Genomic DNA, 8,372 nt, shown 5'->3' on the forward strand with positions numbered 1-8,372 from the left:
TCTCAGGTATATTGAATCATATCGATGTATTACATTTTCTAAGTGAGGTTGGGAATGGTTCCTACCATTCCCCAAATCTTTGCTCAGTCTCACGATTGCAAGCTGGCAGCCTGATTGTGCTGGTTTGTTGAATTTTAGCGATATTATTCATTCAAAATGAGGCATATAATGCAAACCTAACTGTTATATACATGACTGCCTTTGGAAGAGAAAAATATATACTGTACATTAAGTGAAATATCCCCTGAACTGATCCATTCCCTCACTTTACAAGACAGCTTTGCTCTAAGTGGCCAGTCACTTTAGTCTGCTGAGGGCAAAGGACTTACATAGACTTTTTCCAATGCTGTAACTGCATTTTACTGTTAAGCTCATTACCAGTGTTTACTGCCGAGATTACACATATATTCTACTGTCTTTTTCATGTTCTTTTGATCAGTGAAAAAGTCAAAGCACATTAAGAAAAAATCAATATTTAATTATTTTCACACACCAATTGGTTGTTTTCAGCATAAAGCACTAGTCCAGAATTGACAGCGCTAAAATGACTGTAATCTATTTTAAGAAGTAGCTCCTTGGACTAGGTCCAGCTAGATGTGAAAGAGTAATATTAGAAAGACCAGCAGGTTGGAATTTGGTCTTCTTCACATCCTATTTGACAACAAGAGCAGGTCAGAGGTTGGGTATTCTGCACCTCCAGACTCCTCAAAGCCTTTCCACCATCTACAAGGCACAAGTCAGGAGTGTGATGGAATACTCTCCACTTGCCTGGATCAGTGCAGCTCCAACAACACTCAAGAAGCTCGACACCATCCAGGACAAAGCAGCCCACTTGATTGGCACCCTATCCACCACCTTCAACATTCACTCCCTCCACCACCAGCCACCGTGGCTGCAGTATGTACCATCTACAAGATGCACTGCAGCAACTCGCCAAGGCTTCTTCGGCAGCACCTCCCAAACCCACAATCTCTACCATCTAAAACGACAAGGGCAGCAGGCGCTGGGAGCAGCATCACCTCCAAGTTCCCCTCCAAGTCACACACCATACTGACTTGGAAATATATTGTCATTCTTTCATCATCACTGGGTTAAAATCCTGGAACTCCCTCTCTAAAAGCACTGTGGGAGGACCTTCACCACACGGACTGCAGTGGTTCAAGAAAGTGGCTCACCACCACCTTCTCAAGGACAATTAGGGACGGGCAATAAATGCTGGCCTTGCCAGCGACGACCACATCCCATGAAGACATTTTTAAAATATATATTTGAACCATACACCAACCGGCTGTGGCCTGTTTTTTGAAAGAATTTTTATCGAATCTTAGAAGTTCAATGAGCTTCATAACGCAGTTTTAAAATTCTCACAAGTTGTTTGTACAAAACCATCTCGGGACTCTTGAAAAGAGCAGCCCCTGAAAATATTTTATTGGAAGAGCAATGCCTTAATATTATAAAAGACTCTGCATTAAGAACCTTTTTTAAAACAAATTCTGAAATGCATTTCTAACAAGCAGCTTCTATTTCATGTCATGTCTTCTTTGTCCTTCTCCCTGGCCTCCTCACCTCACTCTCCACGATGCATGTTTCTTGGTATTGGTAAGCAGAATGCAAATATACTAAAATAAAATACTTCAGCAACTGCCCTCAGATCTATGAGTGTCTCTGCTTTTATACTGCTGTTTTAATTCGGACTCCAGGAGACCAGCACCCCTGAGTCAGAATGCCATTAAATCCAGATTCCTTAATCTAGCAGCAGACTCCTGCACCCACAGGACACAAAATCTACAAGCCTACTCCATGAATCCAAATTAAAGCATCCTGAGTCAATAGCCATGGCTCAGTGGGTAGCTGACTTGTCTTGCAATCAGAAGGTTTGTGGGTTCAAGTCCCACCCCACGAGTTGCCATTCACAGGCATATAAATAGTAAATGGGATAAGGATTAATGAAGACTGACTTTTCTAGCACGAACTCTTCATTCATTTTTATCTCAACCACCTCTTCTTTCAGTATGACTTTGGCAGCATCTTCTTCCTTGGTAAAGACTGATGCAAAGTATTCATTTAGTACCTCAGCCATGCCCTCTGCCTCCATGCGTAGGTCTCCCTTTTGGTCACTAATCAACTCCACCCCTCCTCTTACTACCTGTTGACTATTTTATGCCTGTGGAAGACTTTTGGATTCCCTTTTATGTTAACTGCAAGTCTATTCTCATATTCTCTCTCGGCTGCAGTATTGAGAGCGTGCTGCGCTGTCGGAAGTGCTGTCTTTCAGATAAGACATTAAACTGAGGCCCCGTCTGTCTCTCAGGTGGTCAGAAAAGATCCCGTGGCACTGTTCGAAGGAGGGCTGGGGAGTTCTCACTGATGTCCTGGCCAATATTTATCCCTCAACCAACATTAGAAAATGCTGGAAATACTTAGCAGGTCAGGCAGCATCTGTGGAGAGAGAAACAGAGTTAACGTTTCAGGTCGATGACCTTTCATCAGAACTGGAAAACGTTTGAGATGGAACAGGTTTTAAGCAATACAGAGCTCGGGAAAGGGGGAGGGGAGGGAAGAACAAAAGGGAAGGCCAGTGACAGAGTGGAAGGCAGGAGAGATTAAATGACAAAAGGGGGTGATGGTGCAAAGCGAAAGGAGATGGTAATGGGACAAGTAAAGAAACAAAAGACAGGTCTAGAGGAGATGGAAATGGGAATATAAGAACCTTCAGCAATAGCTGCCGTCCGAAAAAATGGGTTATGCTCTGAAATAGTTGAAGTCGATGTTGAATTGGGAGGGCTGTAAAGTGCCCAAAAGACTGCATCATACTATGCAATATTGAAGTGAAATGAGATTACCAGCTGGTTTCAGTGCTCTCAGATTCAGATCACCAACCACATGACATTACTGCTCTTGTGTGATGAACATGTAAACCTACTTTGCCTCAGTGGAAAGCAGCAGTATAGCAACATGGAGAAACCATCTCCAAAGAAAATTCTAGCAGCTCAGTCAGATAAATAAAAATAATAAGATAAAATGAAAGGACTTGCATTCATTTATAAAGCGCCTTTCACGACCTCAGGGTGTCCCAAAGTGCTTTATAGCCAATGACGTACTTTTTGACGTGTAGTCACTGTTGTAATGCAAAAGCCAATTTGGGCACAGCAAGCTCCCTCATACAGGAATGTCATAATGACCAGATAATCCATTTTTAGTGATGTTGGTTTGGGGGATAAATATTGGCCAGGATGATAGGTATAACCACCCTGCCCATCGTTTTCCATTATCATTGAATTCAATTGCCAAGGCAGTGTTTATAACACATTGGGCTTGAAATTGCGCTCGCCACGGTCGCGTACGAGGTCCGCACGCACCTGTGAGGTCCCCGCAAGTGCCGGGTTTAGGTATGCAAAGTGCATGCGCCTAAACCCGTCACTTGCGATCTGGCAAAAATTCTGTTGGCAGATCGCACACATGCGAAGGTAAAGGGCCTTGCGGGTGGAGAGTTGGGCTATTTGACCCAACTTCTGCCCAGCGAATGTCCTTCAAATTCTTACGACTCAACAAAGCAGGCGTAAGGCCAGCTTTTATCAGTGTAAGATTTTGAAAGTACATAGAAATATATATTTTTCAATAATTTAAACATTTAAAATCCTGTTAAATAAGGTAAGTTTATTTTTAGACCCTTTAAAATAAGTAAATTTATTTTTTTTAAGTTACTTTCAGTGTTTCTGTGTTTTTGGGAGTATTTCCATTTATACTAACGGCAGCTCCGTATATATGAAACTCACATAAGTATGAATGGGGATCCCCTTTACTCTGATAGGTTGGGCTGGTCCACGTGATCCCATTGATACACTCCTGGGATATGTGTGCATCTATGAAGGCCTTCGCATGGCAGGCCAGGACCACCAGTACATTCGAAGAAATTTGTCAGGTCAGAGGCATCCGCCTGCGGGAAACCTCCGACCGCAATTTCTGGGCTGTTAAGAAAGCCGGCTATTTTGGGCAGCTACGGATCTAACAATGGTTATCACTGTCGTGATTGGAGTACGCAGCCAGCGGCAAGATAGGGGAGGTGAAAGCTTTTCCATGAAATGTGAATAATCTGCCCTTTATCACGTACACTGTATGTGTCACAGGGTCGGAATTCTTACTGCTCGGGAAAATATTACAAATATCTGCCATTTACAAGCAGTTAGAATTCAGTTCAAACAGACTGAGAAGTTTTCTTATATTCTGGGAAGAAAGCAAAGAAGCATTTTTAATGAAAAGGCATTTTCAAGTAGTTAAAATGTCAATCATTGCTGTGTTGCTGAGCGGCTCTGTTGATACAGTTTTTGTGTTGAATTAATTAACTCAAAGTGCTGTAACTAAGACACACAGCACTACTCTGATAAGCTGTCTCACCATTTACCGTCCACTTTTCATAGCGGTTAAATCGCCTTTACGCCAACATGCCTGCTATAAGTGTTTGGGACTGGATCCAAGCTTCACCAGGATGGCTTCAGAACTCTACTGTGAGACCTTAAACTCTATCATTTGTCCAGGGGATTATTGTTGTAATGATGCAGCATCATATCCAGTAGATATCCACAATGCTCCTACCAAACAAAATACCGGCTACAAAATAACACCAGTACTGAACCCATGGGAAAAGCCTATGTGAATGTTCCATTTATTTTACAATCTGTCCATTCCCATTTATCTTTCTTCCTCTCTCTCTCTCTCTGTTCTCTCTCTCTCTCTCTCTCTCTCTCTCTGTCTATCTCATATGTTGGGGAGAAAATTACTGTTGGAGGCTTCCTTCCAACGAACGCCTTGACCCGAAAAAAATCTACCAAAATACCTGATGGTCCCAGAGGAACATAGGATTCCGGTCGGAGGCCTCCATTCGCTGTGCAGCGTACGGGAACATGTCCTCCAGGTACGTATTCGTATCCTGGGATCACATGGGCCTGGACCACCAATCACTAGGCAGTATTCTCATTGATAATAATGGGAGCTCCGTTTTTACAAGTTCCCATTACTATCAATGAGAAACCCCCCTAAAGCAAGAAACGCAACGCAATAAATTAAAAAAAACACCTCACATATTTAAAATTAATTGAAATTAAATGTTTTAGAAAAAAATATATTTTTGGATTTTTAAAAAAATGTGTTTAAATAGGGTTAAAAATAAACTTACCTTAATGGGCAGGGTTGTTAATACAAAAATGAGTGATTAAATGTAATTTTTCTATGTTTTAAAACTCTTACGCTGGTAAAAGTAGGCTATACGCCTGTTTTCACCAGGCGTAAGGATTTGAAGGACATTCGTTGGGCAAGAGTTGGACAAATAGCCCAATCTCTGCCCCGCAGATGTCCTTCCTGCGAAGATGCGTAGGATCGGTCAAAAGAAATTTTGACAGATCGGAAAAGCCGGATTTTGGTGCATGCGCATTGCGCACCGAGAACCAGCATTTGCGAGGCTTCACTGGGTCTATGCACACATCATACACACCCGGCGAGGTCACAATTTTCAGCCCGTTATTTCTTTTACTGCTTGCTGTGACAAACGAGGTGGATTTTCCTCCTTTATCTGTTGTGGGGTAAATGTGATTTAACCATTGGCTTCCGCCAGCTGTGTCTCTCAGCGGATCCAATTCTTTTATGGCACGGCTGACTAATTCACCTAGCCGAATGCACAATCAGACCCTATCCGTGCACTAACTGGGCAACGCCTGTCCTAAATAAATGTTTGTATTTGTTTCATTGCCTTTCTTCAAAAGCAAATTTAATCAAAAGGTTGCTTGGCGGTTAGCACAGCCTGTTGAAAATGTTCATTTAGGTGGATTGACAGAGAGTGGAGCAGCCAATTATCTGCTCCAATTGCTGGACCATTGGGAAACTGGAAGAAAGAAACCCCAAGAATCCTTTCACACAGCACATCACAAGGCGAACGATAAGTCAAACTGTTATCCTGCTTCTTTACATCAAGGAAATGACTGTAACATGAAAGGCCATAAATTATCAGCGTGTCTGTTGACACCACTGTGTCAGCCAATGAGTGAGAGGTAGGGCGGCACTTATGGCAGAACTCATAAGAACATAAGAAATAGGAGCAGGAGTAGGCCATCTGGCCCCTCGAGCCTGCTCTGCCATTCAATAGGATCATGGCTGATCTGATCTGGACCTCAACTCCACTTCCCTGCCCTCTCTCCATAACCCTCGACTACCCCATTGTTCAAAAATCTGTCTATCTCCAACTTAAAAACATTCAATGACCCAGCCTCCACCGCTCTCGAGGGTAGAGAATTTCAAAGATTCATGACCCTCCGAGAAGAAATTCTTCCTCATTTCCATTTTAAATGGGCGGCCACTTGTTCTGAAACTATGCCCCCTAGTTCTATATTCCCCCACTAACAGCAAACAGTGAATTTAACAGCAAACAATCATATTTACTCAGTAAACAGAGTCTGTTTAAACAGTTTAAACAGTCTACAGAGTCTATTTATAAAAAGAGCCGGTATGAAATGGAGGAAACAGAACTCATGAACAAAACTGCAACAATTTCTCCCTATGAAAGCAGAGTGATTTCTCCAGCAAGATGCAGTGAGTTGAGGATAGTTACTTACAAATTATGTGCATAAAATCAATCCCAGTCACTTACAGCTGTGCGGTCTCCAGGCGTGATTGATGGGGGACTTACCCGCTCAGATGCATTGTGGCCGGGAATAGTGCTGTCACTGTATCCAGCCATAAATCACAGCTCTGTTTGCCCAGCTGTAGATTTGGTTACAGACTTCATGAGTAAACTGTAAAATCCTTATTGTCCACACATTCAGGAGCTGTGACAAGGTTTAAGATAATGCTTGAGAGAGATATGGATAGTACCGCAGACCAAAGTTGTACATTGAAAAAGAGCCAACTATGCGAGATTGAGGATGGAGTGAAGGAAAGTAAACTGGAGAAAAATATTGACGAGCAATGAAGTAGAAACAACAGCTGGCAATATTTAAAGGAAAGATCAATAGAATTCAGGAGAAATATATTCCACTAAAAAATATGAACAACCTCGTCAAGAATGAGATGCCCTGGATAAATAAAGGGTTGAGGGTAAAACTGAATCTAAAGAACACAGCATTGGCAACATACATAAACAATAAAGTCCGCTTGTCAAATCCGTTGATGTCCAGCTGAATTCTACTATGAGAATTATCACTTTTATCAACACCAATACCTTAGCTGCCCATGCTTGCAAACATCACACCACCACACCTACGCCACGAAAAAGCTGTCTTCAGAGAATACAACCATTACACCAGCAAAGACATGCCGATCTAGGCTGACTTGAACAACCTACCACCAACCCGTCTCAAATCTCGAAGGCCATTTTGTCCCGTCTCCGAAGCCCTTCAGCGATCTCCCCTCAGCCTTGATGACCGATGATGAAATGCTTGGAAGAACTGTGACATACGGAATGGATTCCTTATAGAGGACCCCACAATAGGATCAAACCTTCCTCGCAAACAGGGGACAACCATCAACCACCTCAGAACCGCTAATGGTGGATGCTGCCACCTTCTCCATAGGTGGAAGATTAAAGCAGCCCCATCATGCGACTGTGGAGCTCCTAATCAGACCCTGGAGCACATCATTGAGCACATAGAGGAAATTCGCAGGCAGTCTATAAGATATCCATGCTGTTACACCGGAAGTTTTGGCCTGGATATCTGACTTAGACATTGACATTTGATTTGTCTTGCTACTACTATACAAAAGAAGAAGAAGAAAGGAGAGGATGACAAAAGGGTATATGTTGAGCTAAGGAAAAAGGTTAAAAAGACAATTAAAACGACAAAGAGGAAATATGAAATGAAAATATCAAAGAATATAAAAAGAATACATAAAATATTCTGTAGGCACATAAGTAACAAAAGGAACATTAAAGTAGGGATAGGACCACTAAAAGATTGGCAAGATAAGCTACCATGAGGTGATAAGGTAATGGCAGGGCTACTGAATCGATACTTTGCCCCAGGTTTCACTAAAGAGGCTAAATAGAATAAGAAAATGACTACAGTTAGAAGAAGCCAGGTGTAATGTATGTACCTGTGAGTATGATCACAGGTTTGTGGAGCTGTTTAGCTGTGAGTGGCTTAGTCAGTCACATGATGTTCACAAGACTCAATAAAACCCCAACCAGTTGGGTTCAGGGGATCCACAATGAAGCAGGTGGTTATGAGCCTGGTGGATGAACTGGTAATGTGTAGTATAATTGTTAACCCTTTGCTAATAAACCAACTAGTTCTTAAAAGCAATGTGTTGCTATGAATTCTTAAGCAAAGAACCCATGAAGCAAATACGTTACATCGGGGTAGGGGTTGGGAGATATTACAACAGTT

General features: G+C 42.2%; 1 long non-coding RNA gene across 1 annotated transcript; it reads right to left on the bottom strand.

Annotated features, from left to right (window-relative positions):
* Positions 1–457: 457 nt before the first annotated feature.
* LOC139281435 (uncharacterized) lies at positions 458–4,915 on the bottom strand. The gene is made up of 2 exons (XR_011596871.1): positions 4,835–4,915; positions 458–2,439 (listed from the first exon to the last, which is right to left on the bottom strand). It is a non-coding gene; the product is annotated as an uncharacterized lncRNA (long non-coding RNA).
* Between the last annotated feature and the right edge of the window lie 3,457 nt (positions 4,916–8,372).

Source organism: Pristiophorus japonicus, chromosome 15 (assembly GCF_044704955.1).
Source record: "Pristiophorus japonicus isolate sPriJap1 chromosome 15, sPriJap1.hap1, whole genome shotgun sequence".
NCBI classification, from domain to species: Eukaryota; Metazoa; Chordata; class Chondrichthyes; family Pristiophoridae; genus Pristiophorus; species Pristiophorus japonicus.